This window comes from Halictus rubicundus, chromosome 13 (assembly GCF_050948215.1).
Source record: "Halictus rubicundus isolate RS-2024b chromosome 13, iyHalRubi1_principal, whole genome shotgun sequence".
NCBI classification, from domain to species: domain Eukaryota; kingdom Metazoa; phylum Arthropoda; class Insecta; order Hymenoptera; family Halictidae; genus Halictus; species Halictus rubicundus.
The window spans coordinates 11,198,243-11,221,372 of NC_135161.1; the positions used below are offsets into that span (position 1 = coordinate 11,198,243).

General features: G+C 42.9%; 1 protein-coding gene and 1 long non-coding RNA gene across 6 annotated transcripts in view; both read right to left on the reverse strand.

The window, feature by feature from the left end:
• Positions 1-23,130, reverse strand: part of LOC143360551 (uncharacterized) — a 407,529-nt gene that overhangs the window by 169,753 nt on the left and 214,646 nt on the right. The window lies entirely within an intron of this gene.
• Positions 13,019-23,130, reverse strand: part of LOC143360566 (uncharacterized) — a 93,917-nt gene continuing 83,805 nt past the window's right edge. Inside the window, exon 3 of the long non-coding RNA XR_013083304.1 lies at positions 13,019-13,047. This is a non-coding gene — a long non-coding RNA (uncharacterized LOC143360566). The remainder of the gene's footprint in view (positions 13,048-23,130) is intronic.

Sequence of the window (23,130 nt, forward strand, 5' to 3'; positions counted from 1 at the left end):
AGCCAAGTTTTCTCGTCTCAATTTCCACCGGTGCAAAAGATAAATTTGCCTTTCGTGGCGAGGTGGCTGTTTTACACGGCCGACGAGCCTCGAGTGGAATATTAGCAGGCAGCGCGTGTAATCGAGTTACGTGGTAGCGTGACGAGCGCATATCGTTATCCCGAAAGCGGACAGTTTGCGTACAGGTTGTAGCATGATCGTAAAATATAGACGACCAAGCGACGTCGAGCCTGATGCGTGATTATTCGCCAATGCCAGAGAAAGAGAGAGAGAGAGAGGCAGAGGCCTCTCAAAATTTCCAAACACGTAACGCAACGATGTAAGCGGCTTAACGTTGCACGCGAGGACTCCTGTTACGCGGAACATCGGCCGACCCCGATAAGGGAAACACGACCCGTTATCATCGATCATCGATAACTCGCCGACAATTAGGCCCCTTTTCCTACCCCGCGTCCAAGCGTGATTGCGAGCCTCGTGTCCCCGATATCCGTGTATATTCTCCTGCGCCGCGATAATAACTTCCAAATATACAAGGTGTCTCGTAATTGCTCGTACAACGCACCGGGGACGCTGCTAACACATCGACGAACTGTTACCGGTAATGTCTCGATACATGCGAGAGAGATCCGCGCGATATTTCTGAACAATTTTTCCTCCGATACGCCGAGGTATACTCCTTTAAACGCTCAGAACTATTTTGCTCTTCATTATTTTCTCGTGAAATTGTTGTCAGTACACGCGGAAGAGTTTTGCGGTTACAACGAGTACCAACACGATATACCTCCGAGCGTATTTGGCTGTGCAATCCACGATTCAGTGGAACCTCGATTATCCGAACCGAGGATATCTGGATGTATACGCGTCTAGTATGCAATCGCGAGCGGTGCATACTCGTTGCACAAATCAATGAGGACTGAGTATTACACTGTAGCTAAATTGTAGCACTGATTCGGATAATAGAGGTTCCGCTAATTAAACGAGCAAATGCAATCCAAACTGTGTCGTGTTGGGTATCATTTTAATTGGAAAAATGTCAGGAAGATGACGGCGAAAGTTTCATAGAGAAATAATCGACACTCTAGCCACCGGAAGTCTGTTAGGAGGCTTAAAAATCACATTTTCTGCAATAACCCTGAGGAAAACTATTAAATTACGTTACGTGTGTTGTAGGTTCACTATTGAAATTGTTGTATAGCTACCACAAAAGATCCTCAGACTTCCAAAAATTAGGAAACGATCCCCGGTATGTAGCGTGCTGAGTACAAAACAGTTCTGTCGATAAATAAACATTGATTCGGTGTGATTGTCCTGTTCGGAGAATTAAAAAATGGGGGATTCTTCTAGGAGCACCGAAGGGAGGATCCACGCACCGGAAAGGAGAACTATGGCACGAACGCGAGCTATCAACGTCGCCAGGTGCCTGGGAGTTAGGCGCTCGCCTACACGCCAGATTAAAGTTTAATCCATTCGTTAAACACATTCGATGCGTCGCACGAATCGCTTCGGGGCAAAGCCGAGGGGGTCGAAGACAGAGTTATGCGAAAAGCTGTCGCAGCAGTTTCCGGCTGGCAGGAAAGTTTCGCCTAACGGCGGGAGGGAAAAGTTGTGTAGGCTCGCAGCTAGAAAATGCAGACCGGAGGACCGCACGGTGCGAAACCCGGGGGGTGGGGGTGGGGGACATCGATAGTAGACAAAGGTACAGGAGACAGACAGGGATTGCCGCAGGTGTAGGTGCGTGCGACGGCGACGAAGGGAACAATGGCAGGAGGGGACAGGTGGTGTGTTTGCACGGCGGTCAATTTGCCCGGAAACGTAGACGAAATTGCCAAAAAAATGCTCTCTGTTTGTAGCCTCTGTGCTGTGTCCTGTGTGCACGAGTTGTAAGCGAAAAATTGTCCATCTTTCATCTGTCAATCCTGCAACTTTCGGCGGAAAAATGTTCCGCCTTTGTTCGTTTTGAAGGCCGAGTACTTAAACTCCCCAAAATTCAATCTTTCAAAGTGTCACTTTTGATACTGACCACTCACACACTGGTGGACTCGGTTGGACTCAGTTTTCCCCCATTTGGGAATTTTTAAAATTATAAGGGTGACTGTAGATTTTTAGGAAATTTTCAGAATATGTATAATTAATACTTCTAGTATTTTCTCTGCACCCAAATTTACTTTCACACCTCCAAATTCCATTTTTCAACGTCCTGTTTTTGGTACTGACCACTCACACACTGGGGGACTCGGTTGGACTCAGTTTTCCCCCACTTGGGAATTTTTAAAATTACAAAAACGACTCTAGATTTTAATGAAATTTTCAGAATATGTATAATTGATACAGCTCTACAAATCGTAGTTTTTAAATTTTCCGAATAAAGGCCCACATAAAAAATTAGTAAAATACACCTTCTAGAATTTTCTCTGCAATTCCGACCAATTGCAATTTTTCCAAAATTTCTTTTCCTAGCCTCTAGATTACCAATCCTTCTAGCTTCTAAAAAAAGATTGAAGTCATACGGTCCCCAGTATTGAAAAAGTAGTCTTTTCAAGAGCGTCGAATATTAATTCGCCGTGTGTATCGATCAATTAAAAAGGACTTGGCCACATCGGGCAGCATTTCTCAGCGACTAACGAAGACACGAATTACGTGCAAGTTTCCGAGCAACCTGTCCGCCGTGTTCGAAACGCGTCTTTCAATTCGCATCGCGCGTCGTCGTTCCACCAATTAATCGCAGAAACGGTATTGCAACAATTCCTGGAGTCGCTCTGGCCCGCGAACTTCAGCCTGTCCTTTTACCGCACACGTACGCGAAAATTAGGTCAATTAAGCGGCAATTACCGCGGCGCGGCGACACGTGCGCGAAATCATTAGGATGCTCGCGTCCAAAACGAGAAGAAGCGACCGGCCGCGGCGGTCTGCGAAAGAAAATTGACGGGGGTCCAAGGCTGCCGATGTATAAAACGAAGAAAGTACAAACAAGTCCGTTCCGACGATGTTATTAAAAGTGGCTAATTGCCCCGCTTTATTATTGTCGATCGCGGGCCACGAATAGAGAGAGAGCCCTGCGCGCTGCTCCGTCCTCGCCTCGCTTTTTCTTTTCTTTCTCGATTCGGTCGAGCTAATTAATGATCCGGGGTGGGGGGAAGGGCGAAAGGAGAATTCGCGAGGCCACTCGACGCACTCGTTAAAACGCTTTTGTCGCTCGATGCTCGCCGAGCAAACGTTCCAGAGGGCGCACTTTCAGCGTTACTCCTTTCACGTTTCGCAATTATACTAAATAAAGTTGATTTTGCCCCAAAATCGTAAAACGTGAAATTAAAAATGCGAGGACGCAAGGAGGTCGATCTACATGAAGATATCAGTCGAAAAGAAGGAGTAATGTTTTCTCGTTTGAGGCTTCGTTTTCGAGAGAATGGAGATTGAAAATTCAGAGAGTCTGATCATGGCTGACCGGATCTACTTACTGAGTACACTACATCACGCTAACTCTCTCTCTCTCTCTCTCTCTTTCGACTGTACGTTCTGAATTTAGTAAACCGTGAAAGGGTTAACACGTTAAACACCACGTCAACCATATGTGGCTGACGGAATTATTGGTGCAGGTTTTAAAATGAATTTTTACGTTGATATATTCATTGTACTAAAGTTAATTAGGATCTGTAACATGCAAGAAAGTTGGAGGATTACTCAGTATCGTACATTTAATTTTTTGCCACTTTTATTTCAGTAAATAACTTACTTTGATTTTATGGAATTTTTGGGGTTTCTAGTTTGGCGTTCAGTGTTAACACAGCGAGGATGCGCTTTAAACACGCCTAACTTTCGACTCGGTTGATTCCTCACCTTGAAACTTCGATTTTTGGCATTTTCTCGCCAAGGCGCACAGGATTGTATAATAAAAAGTTAAAAATTTCTGGGTCGCCAAGGCGAAGTTTAACCGACCCGACTATATCCAATTCGGTAAGCAACAAGAGGCAGAAACGGAGCACTGCACAAAGAACGGGCCACAGCTTTTGCACGGCGCGGTACATACACAGCTTGAAAGATTAATATTTCGGAGTAGCAATCGTCGACCTTGAGCCTCATCATCGTCCGAGCTGTAAGTGAATATTCGAACTCTCATCCCGCGCGATATCTTCCCTCCGAGTCGGTGCATGCATACACTCAAGATAGACAGAGAGAGAGAGGGAGAGAGAGAGAGAGAGCACGCATACAGAGAAACGTCTCCCCTCGATTACTATGTATACGTTCCTGAATAAACATGATTTGCTTGCGCGCCAGCAGGATTACGTATCCTGCACCTTGGCTCGGCGAGATGTGGAGCGTCTTAATCCATATGCATGGGAATTCGACGCGAGGATGCCGACGTGGCCAATTGCTTCTTTTGTTCTTGCCGTCGGGAGGGTGGGGGGAGAGAGAGAGGAGAGAGAGAGGAGAGAGAGAGAGACGTTGGCCGCCGAGGTGTTCTCCTCGATCGAGACTCGCTTTATAGATAAACAACGAATGCGGTGGAATGAGTCGACTCTTTCCCTCTTTTTTTCTACAACCCCCGCACCCGCACCCCCCCCCCCCATTATCGTCGCGTTCGTTCTTTTCGTTTGTATCTACCGACGATATTAATACCGGCGAGCATGAATCATTTATGAACGAGTCGAAATAACTCGACGAGATGGAAATAGATCGCCGGGGAAATGAAAATGCGTTCACGCGACCTGAAAACTGACCACGTGACCCGGAGAAATTGTTTCGGCGACAATTAATGGCCGCGAAATTTACCGGGGCGCCGAGCTGTTTCCGCGAAAGTGAAAGCCTGCTTTGTGTTACTGGACACTCTGTGTTATTTATTGACAGACTGCAGCAGATTTCAGGACAACATCGAGCACACAGGTAATATTTTAAACGTGCAAAAGAATTTTTTGCAATTATTATAGAAAATATGACTGCTTCGATCGGGACTTTTTCTTACAGTCGATGCAGACGAATTAATCGACAGAAAATTAATTATTATGTTCATCCTGAAAATTTCTTTGGAAGAAAAACAACAAATTTTGCAAGCACCTGAAACGTGCAAGTAAGCAATTATTAGATGCACAAATTCAAAGTCCTCGCAACTAATTATCAATAGACAGATTTTATGAATTTCGGACAAAAATGAGTGAAACAGTGGACATATTAAAAAGATTTGATGATATCAGTGTGTTGATACCAGCTCAGTAAGATAATCAAGAGAAGAAAGAAATTTTTATTTCGCTGTTTTGCAGTCCGCGGTCTAATCATTAATCATTCTGCATCGGTCTAATCCATCTGCACTGAATGTGTGGAAAATAGTTATTTTCAAGGCTCGAACGTGTTTCTCTGTAACGGAACAATACACCTCGCGAATAAAGCGGCACGAATTAATTTCTGCACCGATTAATAATGGCTCGAACCGAATCGGATAAATGAAACGCATATTCCTTTCACTTCCGACGTTCGATTCAACTCCGCCGAAGCAGCCTGCCATTTTCCGAGCAGCCGCGTTCAAAGGACAATGCATTCCGCAGCCACTTTCGTTTACTTTTTCTTCGTATCGGGGCCCCGGGTAATCGACATTATCGTTGCCTTTGCCGGCACGTCAGCGAAACGAAAAAGAAACCGAACGAACCCCCCCCCCCGTCCGCGCCTCCCTACCATCAATGTAATTAAATTTAACTTGAACGTCGCCGGTGCTCGCGGAAGCGAGAGGAGAGTGTTTACCCTTAATTAATCTCCAGACAACGGGAGGAGAAACAGGGTGAAAGGCGCGCGCACTGCTCGCCAATCGAGAAAGTCTTCGAAGAAAAAACGAAAGGCCGGGGGGTGGGGGAGCGCAATTAATAAGCGGCTGGAAGGAAAATGAGCGTCGCGGACCAAGTTCGGGAAACGCCCGATCGCTTATGGTCCGACGATGCAATCATGCTCGCGAATCCGTTATTAACCTTTCCGTTCCCCTTATTGTGACCACATTCGAGATTCCATTTTCTTTTTAATTTATTATTTATTGCCAGGTCCCAAATAACGCGATAGAAGTGCTCAATATAGTATACAGTGTTTACTCGATATTTGTCCTAAACACGGGTCTAGCCAAGGACATATATCGGCCAGGAGATACTATTCTTTGATACACTCCGACCGAGGTCTCTCGACCTTCTTGACCCCGCACGAGGTGTACCCCGCGGCAGTGGGGATAATTCTGAGACTTTTATCGGCTAGGCATTTGTGACATATATAGAGTAAACACTGTGCCTACCTGCAAAAAAGTAAGAAAACATCGGAAACTATTTTTTATTTCATTAACGCACTCTGTGAAATAATCAGAAAAAAATTCTGAACATGGCTTTGGAGATTTTGCCAAATTTGGAAAAAATTTACAGACGTGTGTGCCATTAGGTAGAATGTTGACGAATTTTTTCTGTAATTTTTTGTCAAGTATCTGTAGAACATGTTAACCTTGCCACCTTTCCCAAATACTTTGTTTTACCCTTTTAAGTATTTATTTTAATATTATGGTGTTTTCTATTTTTTCTTTAGCCTGTACATTTCTTTTTTGCTCCAAGCTCTCCGCTCGTTAAAAATAGTTTTACGTTTGCGATACAGGTTTAATTAAAACAGGATGCCGAGGAACTATTTTTCGTATTGTTACAAAAAAAGAAAAGTATTATCGACGATGGAAAGAGGAATTGCACTGTCCAATATAATTTTTCAACCGTTATTTAACGACGCTGCGAATTGCAGTGCATTTATTGGATTATGCGCCGGAGATATTTTCGATGCGAGATAGCAAAAATCTGATACCGTGCGCTCGATTATCTTCGATACTTTTAATACCCGTTTGCGCTCGACGTTGAACGAGTTGATACTCGATACTATTCAAGAGCGAATTAACGTTTCATACCGATACTTGTGCATCCATATTTCCCAGTTTTTGATCATCGATTGCTATTGGCTCTGAAATCATCTTCGGGCTATAAGCTGTTCTTCAAAACTTGTTTCATACAACTTAATCATATTTGAAAACCGTATTTGCATATGTGCAACAGTGAATACCTCTCGAATGAACTCATTAATGAACTTTACATGTAGAACAAGTACTTAAAATGGGGAGTTTAAATTAAATTTGAAAAGATTTAGAACAGTGTATATTTTTAAAAAATTTAATAATACTGTCATTTTTAGATTTTATGCATTCGTGGTAAAAATGAGTGCATGTAATTTAAAACTGCAGGAAGACTAAAATAATTTAAGATATTATTTCTAACTTGTTAAAATTATTACAGAAAATTTGAAATGGCTACATATTTTTTCTTATGAAATTTATTTATATTTGTTCTTCATAATTGCTTCAGAAAGTTTTCATTTTACAAGAAGATTCACAACCTAGGGTAAGAGACCCAATTACTGTGGGGGTATGCATAACATACATATTAACTGATTTTAATGGAAAATATTTAATATCTCGTTTTTAGTACTTATTATCGAGTTACTATATTGCCCAACGTATTTAATACATTTTTATTTGCGTGTTACTGCACGCTGTCTGTTAAGAAAGTAAAAATAACAGGAAAGACTGTTCCTCGCGTACCCGGACAAATTGTTATTAATTTTCAATTAAACGGCGAAACCGTACAGCTGAAACATAAAGAAAAAAAAATTGTCTCCGCTCCCCCCGGAGTTAATTTACCGCGTTACAAAAAATAAAGTGGACGGTAGAAAATTAATTTGCGAACGAATCGATAATCCGGAACGATTTCGTTTGTCGACGAAGTACGTAGTTGAATTAAACAGTGTTTCCTCGCGCATCTGGTTTTATGAAATGATTGTTTCGCCAAGCAATAAAGCACCGTACGTATCGCCGCCAGTTTACATTTTATATTTGCATTTATATTACACTCGAACAAACACTGAAAACTGTTTCCCCCCGGATCGTTGTTGTATCGAATTCTATGCGGGCATAAAACAAAAAAGGAGGAACAAAAAAATTACGAATTCCATTAATATAATTTTTGCTGCGATAACCTCGCGGCCGTCGATAAACAGACGGATAAAAGTGGCATTTCGAATAATTAATTATGATTCCGTTCTCGGACCATGTGACTTCACTGTGTGTGTGTGTCTGTGTCTGTGTGTGTATACGGCGACATTTTTTTTATGTAACGCGGAACGAGGTATAATTATTCCAAGAGCTATCTTCGTAGGATGATGTATACACATGCATACCGTTTGCATATGTATCGCGGTCTATAAAAATAGATGGCTAACCAACTGGTAAACATGTGTCCGATAAACTAATCGTTTCGAAATGAAAAATTAAAAACAACACGCTTATTTGTTGCTCTCCGCGCATTCTTCGACGTCGCGTCGTCGTCGTTTGCATGCGCAACTCTAACCGCGAGTTTATGCACAGTATCATTACTCTATTAAAAAACAGAATTATTTAGAAATTAGGCACCGACACTGTAAATGCACAATCATGCAATTTTGTGACCTGACAAGCTCGTCTTTGAAAACTATGCGAATATTTTATATCTAATTTATATTTTTTAGATATTCTCAAATTTTACGCGAATATAATAATTAATATAAAATGGTATTTATGACAAGAATGAATACAACGAAAAACTGAAAGAACATTAGAAGAATTCGAGGAATTTATTTTCAAATTAACTTCGGTTTCGGACAATTTTTATTTTGCATAAAGACACGCAGTCGAATAATAATGCATAAATATTTGATAACGAGTAAGTAATGCACTCATTGCACTAGAGTAAATGTTGAATAAATTGTTTGTCTCTTTTTTTTAAATTTCAAATTGTACGAAGTTTACCCACTTAGTAATTCAATGACTCGTACCCACACACACAGACACACACACACACACACACACACAGCGTTAAATAATCAGCCTTCTTTATTATTAATAGAACTGGACGAACAACTTTCCTTGCACTGTCATTCAGGAAGCCATTACTCATTAGCGGACTGCGGGTCTATTAGCAAAATAATTTTCCGCATCAATAGCACGGAATGAGAATTCAATAGAAATGCATTTCAGACGAACGAGCTATCAGTTCCTGCACCGTAGGCAGCATAAATCATTTCGCTGGCTTCAGTCACAGTTTTGCCAAGATGGAATGCAAATACTGCTGAATATGCAGTTCGCTGCGCGCCATTCTATGCGCTAGTAAAGCTTATTGTTTTTCCCCCAAGAACATACGTGTACAACTTCAAAAATAAATTTACCCGGTTTATATCAGTTAGACACGTCCATCTGGAAAACTTCATTAAAATTGCATATACACTGCTCGTTTTTTCCAAGAGTGTAGAATTATTTAAAAAATAGCTTTTACAGATTATGTCAGTTACGCATATCTCGAAAATTGCATACACAATGCTCGTTTTTCCCCAAGAACATACATACACAATTTAAAAAAGAAAAATAGGTTTCGCCAGTTCATGTCAGTCATACATATCTCGAAAACTTCATTAAAATTGCATATGCACTGCTCGTTTTTTCCAAGTGTATAGAATTATTTAAAAAATAGCTTTTACAGATTATGTCAGCTACGCATATCTCGAAAATTGCATACACAATGCTCGTTTTTCCCCAAGAACATACATACACAATTAAAAAAAAAAAAAATAGGTTTCGCCAGTTCATGTCAGTCATACACGTCTCAAAAAATTTCATTAAAATTTCACATACAATGCTCGTTATCCCAATAAAGAAAGTAACTTTTGCAAGTTTATCTGAGTCATACACGTCTCAAAAAATTTTATTAAAATCGCACACGCAATGCTCGTTATCCCAATAACACATATAAAATTAAAAAAAGGTAACTTTTGGAAGTTAATGTCGGTCATACACATCTCAACAAATTCAATTAAAATTGCACACACAATGGCCGCAAAAAGTCAGAAAGTCCAGCACATTTCCCATCCCCGAAAAGTTGTCGATATATAAATCGAGATAATTTCATAAAAACAAGTAGTACAGCCATAAGCCTAGCCTGTGTCGTAAAGAGGGAGCTTTGATCTTCGAACAGTGGTTTCGGTCGCGGGAGAAATTGTTCAAAAAGTTTCCCGCGAAGAAAACAGTGTTGGAACAAAATTTGCTCGCGAGGTGTTCAATCCCATCGCTAGACACGGTCGAGGAGACACGGGGCGCAGCGGGTACGCCGTCACCGTGCAATATTTAAGTAGCGCGATGCATATTTATGTCGCGGCGGCCGAAACGGGGCAAGGAACGAAAGACAAACGGAACAGATTGGTTTCCGACGGGGTGGCAGCTGCGAGAGAGAGGGCCCGGGTTTGTCATAGGAGGCAGGAAACGCTCGCACCCGTTAATAACCCAATTAAAATGGACAGGAAACATACCCCCGCCTCGCCGGGACCAGGCCGACGCCACACGACGCGACGCGTCGACAGCGTTACTATTATCGCCGCTATTACTGCCACTACAGGTGTTACCGTATCGAAAGAGACATGCTGGCTGTCTCATCGACGCCCGTTGATAGAGGCCGCTGATAGAAACCTTTCGATACACAATGTGTACACATTCCCTTTCCCTTTCCCTGTCCCCCTCCTCCGAGCCGGTCCCTTTCGTCGAATCGTTTCGATGCCGATTATGATGCAATAAACAGTGACATACACCTCCGATCAATTGTATCTCGACACTTCGGCCGTGAAAGCTGCTTCCACGGTATCTGTTAATCATTTTTTAAATCGGGCCACTTTGAATATAGAGTTTCGATTTTTGTCGACGTATTTCTGTGTTTAAGAGAATATAACAAACAGGAAAAAATTTGTTTTGCCTCGATTGTGATAGTAACGATAGTCACACATGTGCTGAACACGTGTGCAAAATTTGGGATCGATTGGTGCAGTAGTTCTTGAGATATCATTTCCAGAAAACTGCGTCTCGAGTTTTTCCCCAGAATCGCCAGATCAGGGGAATTGAGGGGAAGATGTTACCCCCTCTCTCTCTGCCGGTAAGTCACGTGACACTGGGACGCATGCGCGACAGAGACAAATGTCTCGTTATTCCAGTGATTTTCATTGCAATTCTGTCACCGGAGTTTCTAAACAATTTGATAGCCTACGGTGACCACGGAGGTGCACAATATGTCAATATTAGAACCGTAGCACGAGCAAATATGCGACCTATTAGTTAAATAATCGAGCACACGTATCGAGTTAACTAAACTCGCTCAATTAACAGATCAATGCGAGCGACTGATTAAATCCTAAAACATTATTATTACAATCAGTGTACTGCAAATATTTCTGTTCTGCGTCGACTGTGGGAAGCACGAGTTAAATAAATATCGTAATAATCCGTTGATTACTACATAAAAATCCACGGTCCTAGCGGTCACATAAATACACAAAATGCATCGCTATCGATGCTCGCGAGTAGAATCGGGCAAAAATTCATATTGAAATAATCCATTAATTCTATGCATTGACATAAACGTTTAATAGCACGTTAAACATACGCGATTCATCGGAAACGAGTATCGACGAGTTTCACAAAATCGACAATGAGGAGAATGATCGAACACAGTCGCAAAAAGCGAAGCGTTCGCCAATCAAACCGTGTTCCGATATCGCTGGTAACAATTACAATCGGACTGGTGAATGGAGCCATTGTTTATCATTTCTGACACCACTTAGCAACCTTGCGGGATAATCCGGAAATTTCGTGCAACAAATATGAACCCCGAAATCCGGAGGCAGCTAATCGAGAATCGATCGGCGGAGAGGGGATGGGGGGTGGGGGCAGACATCGCATCGACGGGAAATTAAATATTCGCCACCGGAGCGGTTAGCAATAATTCATCTAGATATTAACAGTGTTCGGCGACTCGCAAATACAAATCAGATTTTCCCGGAGTCGCTCGGAATACACGAATTTCCCATCGGTTCGCGATTAATCAATTACCGTAGGAGCGTGGCCGCGTCTCGCGCTGCCATAAATCCTCGATTAATATTAGGCAAGGATTAAGCGGCCAGTCTCGCGCAGATCGATCACAAAAATATAATTTTGTTATTGCAGATTTTAGAAATATCTTAGAAATAATTTTCCAAAATTTTAGACTGGAAACAGGCAGCAGACTGTGGAATAAAAATTCTCTGCACTATTTGGTTCTCTGTGCTGTTTGTTTGCACTGTTTCTTGCAAATTTAGAAAATTTCTATTTTGACTTGAATTGCGGATCCATTATGCGGAAAATAAAAATGTGCTACCTGAATTCCAATTAACTCCAGTGAAATAGAAATTAAATTTCTTTTTCAATATATTTCACCCTTTGCACTCGAAGCCATTTTAACTCCAAAACGAAACATTTCTTCCCATCTAGAATATTTCCCTTCTACAGATTTTTTTTTCAGGTTATACGTACAAAAATGGTGCAATTTACTCGTACAGTACTGAAGTGTTTAGTAATTTATTAAATACAAACAAATTTAATAAAGTCAAGTATATTAGGAATAAAGATACAGCAATTTTTAATGGCGCCTTACAATCGCCATTCGAGTGCTAAGGGTTAATAGGTTGAAAATAATACAATATTATTTTGAAATTCTTTTAGTACTTTATGTTGCACCTAGGTCATTTTTCTCATGAATGCACGAAACCGTTGTCTACCGATCGAGAAACAATTTGAACAAATTATTTCTATACCGTTTTAATTAGAGTGTAGCTGAGACAATTACGGATAAAAATTGTAAAGATCGCGCTGAAAGGGATTGCGTGAAAATTGTTAAATTTTGCAGCGTTTACCGGAGACAGGGGCCCTTGAACTGCATCGTCAAAGGGCAACTCCCGCGAGGCGTAATCGTTCGATCGACAAGAGTGAAATTTCAGGATCGAATCCGCCTTGTTTAGACCGAAAACGATCGTGTAACGCGGGCCAGCTGTAACGAGCAATTTTCCCCGGTTAACCGGAGCCGAGTAATTACACTCGATTACCTTACCCCGCGGAATAAACAATAATCCCGGGCCCCCGTGCCCTCCGTGCACCTGCGATTCCGTTCTTACCTGAAACAGAGAAACAAAGGGATAGTTAATGCGCGGTCTAATCGGCGAAAATGATGGGGTTCGTCGAAAGGGGGTTGAAATGTATTTTAGAAGCAACGATTGGGCTTGGCAAATTGTTTCGAACGTATTTATAATTTAAAAGCAAACGTTGGGGTTTGGCAAATTGTTTCGATTTATAATTTAAAAGGAAAAGTTCCGGTTTGGCAAATTGTTTCGAACGATTTACAAGCAAAAATTAACTTGGACACGCGTAACTTCTGAACCGGTGAATTCCTCACCTTAAAATTCCGATTTATGACATTCTCTCGTCGAGATAGAGGGGATTATATATCGAAGAGCTAAAAATTTCTGGGTTTGCAAACTGAAGTTTAACCAAAAGCAGAAAGAAACTAATTGTGGACCGTGTTACTTTCGACAAGCAGGAATTTAGAAATTGATTTTCTCGTCAAGATAGAGGGGATTATATATCGAAGAGCTAAAAATTTCTGGGTTTGCAAACTGAAGTTTAACCAAAAGCAGAAAGAAGCTAATTGTGGACTGTGTTACTTTCGACAAGCAGGAGTTTGGAAATTGATTTTCCTTCTAAACAGAGAATCAGCAGATCGAAAGGGCAGTGTAAAAATGTAATTTCAGAAAATTCTTCCGACGTCCGATTCTTCTTGCCTTTTTCGCGTTGCTACGAGCTGATAAATATTCGCTGCGTTCCGTCTAAAAGCGAAACACCGCCCTCGACGAAACGCCGATTACCCTATCGACACGTGGAGTAGGTACGAACGAACAAAGGCCGGGCGGCGTGTGCATATGCAAAAGATGTGAAATCTCGTATCTCGAATTCGAGCGGCGCGGCGCGGCGCTGCGCGGCGGCTCGCGTTTTAATTAAATACACACCGTTAGCGACACGCTCGGGCTGGCGGCGCGGCGAGTAATTGTATATCAATTTCGCGAATCGTTCGATGCGTACAAGGAGTGGAAAATCGATGGGGGCTGTGTGTGCGTGCTCGTTTCGCCGGGCTGGCAAATTTATGCGTATCCCTTCGGTGCATATTCGAGTTATCGAGGTCCGGGGAGCCCGGCTACCCGGAGAGTTACGGCGCGGAAGTCACATAATTAATGCTTCGCGGTCTGTTTTTTGAGCGCGGTCCCCTCCCCTCTTTCTCCCAGTTTCGAGATCCGTGGTGTATCAACCGGTAATTTAGGCGCACACCGCCGAAAGACGGGACGAGCCGGTGGCCACCGTTTTCATTTAGCCGCGGTGGTTCCCCACGGTTAGGGCAATCCTTTCGATTTCATGCCTGGGCCGGATCGACGCGAATCGATACAGGAAATTATTGGTTCCGAGCGCGGCTCGATCCGTTTCGCTCGTACCATTTCCCATCCCTCCCCTCCTCCCACCCCACCACTGGTTTTGGAGCAAATCGTGGATGTGATTTGCTCCTCGTCGATTTTGGGACACTCTGCACCGGGGTTGCTAATAATTCGAACGTTGACGGTGATTCGATTCGTCTCGGCTCGAGCCGTTGCGTTTTGCGAGGGAAACGCGTGGCACATTTTTATTTTGGTAATTGGTCGATGTACGTGGAAATTTTGGGACCGCAGTGTCAATTATACGGTGGTCAGACACTATCCCATAATCCCTTCCTCGTAGGGAAGTGGACACATAAATGTGGAAATAGCGGGGAAGCACACCGTCGACACCAACGTTGCGGCGAGACAATATTAATTCAGCGATGGGGCTCTTTTGTTTCGAATGATTTTCTCGTGAAGCTTTCACTGGCACATTGGCGATGCTCTTCTGATTAAAACGATACCAAACACGGCACAGTTTGGTTCGTATTTGCCCGCGCGGTGCACGATTCAGTGGAACCTCGATTATCCGAACCGACGATTTCTGAATCCAAACCGGTTCCACCTGAAGTTCCATCTGACGCGTGTACAATATTATTTACTGTACAGACCGGTGAAGATCAGTAAGGAAAGCTCGGTAAAAATTAGTAAAAATAAACAAATTTGGAAAAATCAAATTCTACGATCATCAAATTCGGAGATGTTAAGGTGTCAAATAACGTGTCGAACTCGGCACGGGCATCGGTGGAAAAATAAAATGTCTCAGCGAGCAGACGTCTCTGCTCCGAACAGACGTCGTTCCGCGCCTGGTGCGAACGCAAGGGGGCGAACCGGAGTTCAGAAAAAGTGAAAAAAAAGAAAAAAGAAAAAAGAAAGAATAAGTTCGCGTTCCCCCCCGATACGAAACCTCGTGCGTGTGACCGGCGATAAGTTAGTGCCGCGATTGCCGCACGTGAAGAGAGTGAAAGGTAGTACTATGGCAGGGGGGGTGAGGGGAAGAGAGAGAGAGGGTAGTCAACGGGTGTCGGCGCCGATGGAAGGAGAAGAAAGAGACCGTCGGAACAAAAAAAAAAAAAAAAGAGGAAAAAAAAGAAAGAGGTATCGGCAGTGCAGTCGCACTCATTTACTTTCCCTGGGCACATGAGTCACACATGAAAGGGCCTAATCTCACGCGATCGCCTCGTGTCCGGCGACCCCCCGATCTCTTCGCGAATCCTCGTTGCCAACCCCGCTGCCAACGACGACGACGACTACGACTACGACGCTGCTTTACATTTTTTCCTTTCCCAATATTACGGTTTCGTTCCGTTCGTTATCGTCGGTGCCGATCACTTCCTGGCTCGACGACCACACGACGCTTATATTTATTTCCCGAAACACTTCTACCCCCTTTTTATTTTTCGAGCGCACACGCGGACCGTGCAAACACGTGTTCTCACCCCCTCGGCTCGTGTCGCGCCGCGTTCTCTGTCCGCCCAGGACTGCCTGTCCGTTTAATTATTTCTTCGCCGGGGTTTAATGGATAAACAAGTCCGCAGAGTTATTACGCCTATTTGCAGCTGAATCGGTTGTTAACGCCTGCTGCCGGCAGCTAGTTTCGCGATTTGCGTGCTCGAGAGAACTGCCGATATATCGCGCGAACCGGTTCCCGAGACGGGGCCTTTCGATCCTCGCGAATATTCCGCGCGGAAATTCGTGGGCGTGCGAAACGAATATTTCATTTACACGCTATTTTTATACCGTTCCTTACACTGCGCCAATTATTAACCCATCGCACTCGAAGCTATTTTAACTCCGAAAGGAAACATTTCTTCCGACCTAGAATATTTCCCTTCTGTATATCTTTTTTATTGTACACATACGAAAATGGTGCGATTGACACGTACAGTATTGAAATGTTTAGCAATTTATTCAATACAACCAAATTGAATAATGCGAAACATATTTTGAATAATAATACAGCAACTTTTAGTGGTGCCTTACAGTCACCATTCGAGTGCTAAGGGTTAAAAAGAGTTCTCTTTCATGTTTCTTTTCACCCTCGGACTCCTAGGAGCTCTACGCCTATGCAGGTGTCTTTTCTAACCCACGCTGATATTTCACTAATATTAGTCGCTCAAGGTTATCCCCACCACTGCCCGGTGTCACCGGATCGAGACTTTCCCCCCACTCTATCCCTTCTACGACGCCATTTCCCCATTCTCCGGCGGCGAGCATCCCCACGCTTCCGCCACGGTCACGTGACGCGATCCGTCTCTGTCGCGCATGTGCCACAATGTCACGTGACTAAACCAGTAGCGGCAGAGAGGGGGCAACCGTATTCCCCTCAATTTCCTCGGTCCGGCGACACTGCCGCTACCGCGACAGGTCCCGAATGACTCGGTACAGTGAATTCTCGATATATGTCAACAACACGGGTCTTGCCAGCGACATATATCGCCGAGGAGACATACCCGCGAGCCGTATTATGTTTACAATCCTGGGCGTCCTAGGCCTGTCGAACTTCGCATCCACTCACGTAGTATATCCCACGGCAGTGGGGATAATACCGCGACGTTTATCACCCAGGCCTTGGCGACATGTACCGAGAAATCACTGTATACGGAGGATTAAAGTTTCTTAAAGTGAGTCCTGTATACACCTCAAATCGAGCCCATTAAAAAATTACATAACTCTTTCGATCTCCGATTAATTGGAAATTCTTAACAGAAGTCAATTTTGAAGAACTAAAACAGAGCGTTTAGAGAAACGAGAAATGTCCACCTCGTTTGAAGATCGTCAGTCCCAAAGATCCCGAAGCAGTTAACGTGTCCTTCCGAAGGTATTCTGCGTGTCCCATAAAGATCGCATTCGAGGAGGATCGAGCGTTCGTTGAAAGAGTTAAGACCGAGGCAACAAGAGCAACGAGAACACGAAGACCTCGGAGCAACCCGGAGGAACGGAAAAAGGTCGTGCTAGCAAGCAGTGGCGAGCGCGGAACAAAGCTGCTGCTATTTTTGTGCGTGAAAGGCCGTCTCCTGGAAACCATACACACGTACACACACTCGCGTATGCAGGATTGGACGAAAAAGAGAAGCAGGTTGCGGACAAGAGGAGAGAAAGGACGATTGAGGAACATCGGTAGCGGACGATGATGACAATGTCGCTTACCTGGTTTGGATTGCCGGTTGACATCGAAACCGTCGATCCTTAATTCGCCGACGGCAGATGACGGCCGGACTAAAGCCTGATACCTCGGGATCAACGGGGGGAGGGGCAGAAGGGGGGAAAGAACAATTCAGCTTTGTTCTGTCAATTGTCCGCGGCTAATGAGCCTCTCCTACGGTCTTCCTGCAGTCACTTTCAGGACGACCGTTCGCAGCACGCGATACGGCCCGATGCCCGCCAATAAACCGCTCGACTTTTTCGCCAACTTCGACGACGGGCCCCGGGACACCGGGCCCCGGAATCGCTTACACGGGGCCCGTAATACCTACTACCCCACGGCGAAACGATTTCTGTCGGAATATTGCGTTATGCAAATTTCTTCGATATTAGAACTGTCATAATTTCGTTAAGAAAAATAGTAGAATATTATACCTGGAATCGTTTCAAAGCTCGAAGCCTCTACTTTTGACGCCCATTCGATCATTTTTGTCTAGGAGATTTTTGCACGATCTGCGACCGGGGAACTGAAGACACTCATTTCAGTCCCTAATTTTATGGATTGAAAGTGGAAATTGAAAGTGGAATTAATTTTTAATAATTCCTAGAAAACAAACTTCTATTTAGTTCGATATTTGAATATTTTTTCTTAAAAACTTGTTAAAAATTTTTGTATTATCATTTTAAGTGAAGCTCTTATGGAAATAATTTTTAATGTCGATATTCTGTTTCAACAATTCTGTGATATTTTCTACTGAAAATTCTCCTGCAAATAATTTCAATAATTTTTCAATATATAATTTTCTCCTTACTCCCTTAACTCGCTACTTTCTCTTTGAAAAATCGGACGCATCCTTCGAACGCAATTACTATTGAAATAATTTCGTTAAATGAATTTAAAATACAATGTGATCTCACAGACAGTATTTCTTGAAAGTCAACGGTAAATGTAAATTGCTGAATGATTCATGAATCGATAATTGATTCACGTATTTATTGCGTTCACAATATAAATTGTTTTCTAAACAGCTCGCATTTTACTCACGGCGTTTCCCCGAGTATTGTTCCGAGTAAAAAATGGCGCAGCGGGACTTTCTCCTATTTTATCAGAATTAAATGCTTCCTGGATACTTGGGAGAGCAGTTTCTCTCAATTACCGGTAGAGCAGAGTAAGCTCATTTACCCCGATAAATCGGCACGGGTTTAAACGTATAAAATTGCATTAAACCAGGTACGTATAGAATTGTAGCATCGACTGGTTTACCAGATAACTTTCTAATTTATAACAGGCAGAGCAACCGTTTGCCCGCTTTTATCTCGCGTGAATGACACTCGCACAAACGCGCCGCGCGAAGCATTAATACGGGTCGTGTATTAATGACTGTCCCCGCGGTTCGAACATGCATAAATTAATAAAATTTCCGGGAACATGTGTCACCGACCGATGATTAAATCGTACCGCTTATCGAACAGGCTGGCATCGATTCGTTGCAATATTCGATGTGACAGGGATGATTGAAATCTGCTGAATCTCGATTTTGGCATCTGTCACTCTTTTTCATTATATCTATCTTGAAACACCCACGATTTTTAAGTTAATGTCAATACTAAAGTCCCAACACTAGGTAATAAAATAATGGCTTTTGATTATTTTTCCTTTTGCCAGAAACTATTCAGAAAATGTCTTCAAAAGCAGCAATTTTATTGGAGCAGTATCACATGATTTTTGTGCAAGAATGTGCAACACAGAAGCCTTTTTGAACACTGAAAAATAGCTTTCATATAAATTTTCCCTCGTTCTGATTTGCATAAAATTACCTATGGAAAGAATTACCGTCAGTCTAGTGACAATTAAATGCAAGGAGGCCCAAGATTCTTGTCGAGGGAATAGATTCTGATCCCCACGGAAAAAAGAACTGCCTCCTGAAATAAAATAATTTGCATAATGACTCAGAGTCCAGCAATGACTCAAACCATCCCGGAACTGGTAAGGCCCGCCGCGTTCCAGCCATAATTCATGAGCGTTTTCGTCGCTGGTCACTGACGAATCGAAAAGCGAGAGGGAAAAGGAGTCCGAACATTAGTCACCAGGTTGATAATTCGTTCGGAGGTTATTTTTAGTAAAATCTCGCGAAGCCCCTTGTCGTCGTGACGGCGTCGTCGAGTGTGGATCCTCGGCGCCAGTGGCACTGTCAGTCGGTGTAACAGCGACAGCGATAGCAGACGAAACGAAAATAAATCCCTCGATGGCCTCTGTGAAGGCTCGCGTGTCAAGAGCTCCGCGGAGCCCCCGGTGGAATTTTCGAGACACGTGTGCAAACAACAAGCCAAAGATCGTTATTGTTCCGCCGCGCGAGAGAATCCGCGGTCGTTTTAGTCGACCGGCAATTTCGCGAACAATGCCGCCTTTATTTTCCGAAGGATTCCCCATCGTAAGCGACGTAAATGACCGTTGTAAATGGCCGCGGCTCTCGCGGACGGTTACACGTTAATCGAAAGATTTAAAGCGAGCGGAATTTATGCGGCAGAATAACGTTCGCCTTGTCGGGAGAAAATAAGAGGACTGCTACACGCGTTCGACACCCGGGTAGATTTATCCGGAACTCTTTTTTCTTTTAGCATTTCGTTTTGAGAAAAATTGAGAACACAGTTTAGAGTTATGTTAATAAGACTGTGAAAGACCAGAATTTTTCACTTATTAATTGTACTTGAAAAAATTCTGGAAGACAGCTCTTCTTTGGATAGTCAAAGTTGGCTACCCCCTTAAAGGCCCTTTCGAAAACGACGAATAACTCTGCCATTTGTCAATATTTTGTATTGGGAAAAATTGAGAATATAGTTGAGAGATATGTTAATAACACTGTGAAAAGTCAGAATTTTTCACTTATTAATTGTCCTTGAAAAAATTCTGGAAGACAGCTCATCTTTGGATAGTCAAGGTGAGCCACCCCTTAAAGGCCGATTAGAAAACGACGAATAACTCTGCCATTTGTCAATATTTTGTTTTGGGAAAAATTGAGAATATAGTTGAGAGATATGTTAATAACACTGTGAAAAGTTATAATTTCTCACTTATTAATTGTCCTTGAAAAAATTCTGGAAGACAGCTCATCTTTGGATAGTCTAGGTGAGCCACCCCTTAAAGGCCGATTCGAAAACGACGAATAACTCTGCCATTTGTCAATATTTTGTTTTGGGAAAAATTGAGAGTATAGTTTAGAGATATGTTAGTAACACTGTGAGAAGTCAGAATTTCTCACTTATTAATTGTCCTTGAACAAATTCTGGAAGACAGCTCATCTTTGGAAAGTCAAAGTTGGCTACCCCCTTAAAGGCCGTTTCGAAAACGACGAATAACTCTGCCATTTGTCAATATTTTGTTTTGGCAAAAATTGAGAATATAGTTGGGAGATATGTTAATGACACCGTGAAATGCCAGAATTTTCCACTTATTAATTGTCCTCGAAAAAATTCCCGAAAACCGCTCATTTCCAAATAGTCAAGGTGATCTACCCCCTTAAAAGCCGTTTATAAAACAGCGTACAACTCTGCCATTTTTAATTATTTTGTTTTGAAAAAAATTGAGAATACAGTTAAGAGTTCCGTTAATAACACCGTGAAAGTCCAGAATTTTCCACTTCTCAATTCACTCAGAAAAAATTCCGAAACGGCATTTTTTATAGTATAGCCGTTTAAGTGTCCGACTACTGGGCCGGATCGCTCCACCACTGTGGGTCTGCCGGACAAATTTTGAGTAACGGTTAGGTGGCAGCTAATTGCCCCTATAAAATGAGAGAGTATCGATGCGGCTACCGTCCGGGGGAGAGTCATGAAGCCGATAAATCCGATGTTCGGCGATAAGGCGAGCGAGTTGGCCGCGGCCGTAACATATGTGCGATAACTCGAGCGGACTCGAGACTGCAGCTTCGAGACACGTACTAAGGAGAGGAGAAGGTCGCGGAGGGTTGAAGACACTTTGGCCGAGCCGGAGGCCTTAATACAATGAGATTTATCGGCGAGATGCGCCGGACCATTATCGCAGCCCGAGACGAGACGAGTTTCCCTCCCTTTATTCGAAACGAGGCGTCGACGGGACAAGAAGGAGGTGGAGAAGCAAGGTTTAATCTCACGGGAGAGGAGACCGGGCCGGGTTCTACTCGACAAGTGTCTCGAACGATTCGTCTTCAAAGAAACAGTTGGCCCTTTTTTTGCGAGCTGTCACTGGGCTCCCGACCCTCCGTGCGACCGTTCTCTCTATTCGATAATCTTGTACTTTTTACCCCGAAATACGGTTTGATATTCCCGTTTTTTCGCCGCACCCTCTGTCGGACTCGGTCGTGTAATTTGACGGTTTTGCTCGTTATGGGACAGGTGTATTTTCTTTCGTCGCTGCTCCGGGCATTACGATCTCGATGGATTCGTTCTGGTGGACCGCTGCTCGCAAATTATTTCTCCAGACGTACGTTTATTGCATTTAGCAGCTCCATAAGAGATTTTCTAACTCGTTCCCGGAAAGGGTGCGCCATTCTTCGAGGCCACTCGTGTGCCAGAGAATTATGATAAGGCTTGTCTGTCCTTGAAAATGAATTTCTCAATTGTTCTCATTTCTCGAGAAGCTGCAGTATTTTGTTGAGGGCCTTATGCACAAGGTAATTATTTTAAATCGTATTTTCATTTGTAAATAAAATTAATTTCTTATCTTTTAATTGCCCATTTCTCATTTCTCGAGAAGCTGCAGTATTTTATTGGGGGCCTGATGCACAAAGTAATTATTTTAAATCGTATTTTTATTTGTAAATAAAATTAATTTCTTATCTTTCAATTGCTCATTTCTCATTTCCCGAGAAGCTGCAGTATTTTATTGGGGGCCCGATGCACAAGGTAATTATTTTAAATCGTATTTTTATTTGTAAATAAGATTAATTTCTTATTTTTCAATTGCCGATTTGTCATTTCTCGAGAAGCTGCAGTATTTTATTGGGGGCCTGATGCACAAGGTAATTATTTTAAATCGTATTTTTATTTGTAAATAAAATGATGAATTTCTTATTTTTCAGTTGCCCATTTCTCATCTCTTGTGAATCTTATCCAATTTGAAAATGAATTTCTCAACTGTTCTCATTTCTTTTTTGATAATTGCTCGTTTCTCGCTTCTTGGGAGTTCGTTTCTCGAGGGTCGAGTGGAGAAGGAAATTAGTGTTGTTTGCCAAAAGTAGCTGGAATTGTCGAATAGAGGCGACAAAAGGTTCCACGGGTGAAATATGGGGTAAGAAATAAATGAAGTCACTTTTTCGGAAGGACGACATCCATATTCGAACGCGGAGAAGCCGGGGAAGATAAACGTCGGATCTATATTATAGGAACATGCTTTATGTACAGGAGGAATCTGTCCCATGTGGACCGAGGAGAAGGAATCTTGTCCTTTTTGTAACGCGGAACCCTCCCGATTTCCTCGGGTGAAAGTTTTAGTATGTAGAGAGCGCGTCTCGAGGGTTCTGTAGGAACAGAAACTCCGCCGGTTCCTCCCTAAACAATTGATACGTCGGAAGGGGAGTCACCCTCTTTTTAAACTTTCCTTTAATACGACTGACCGCG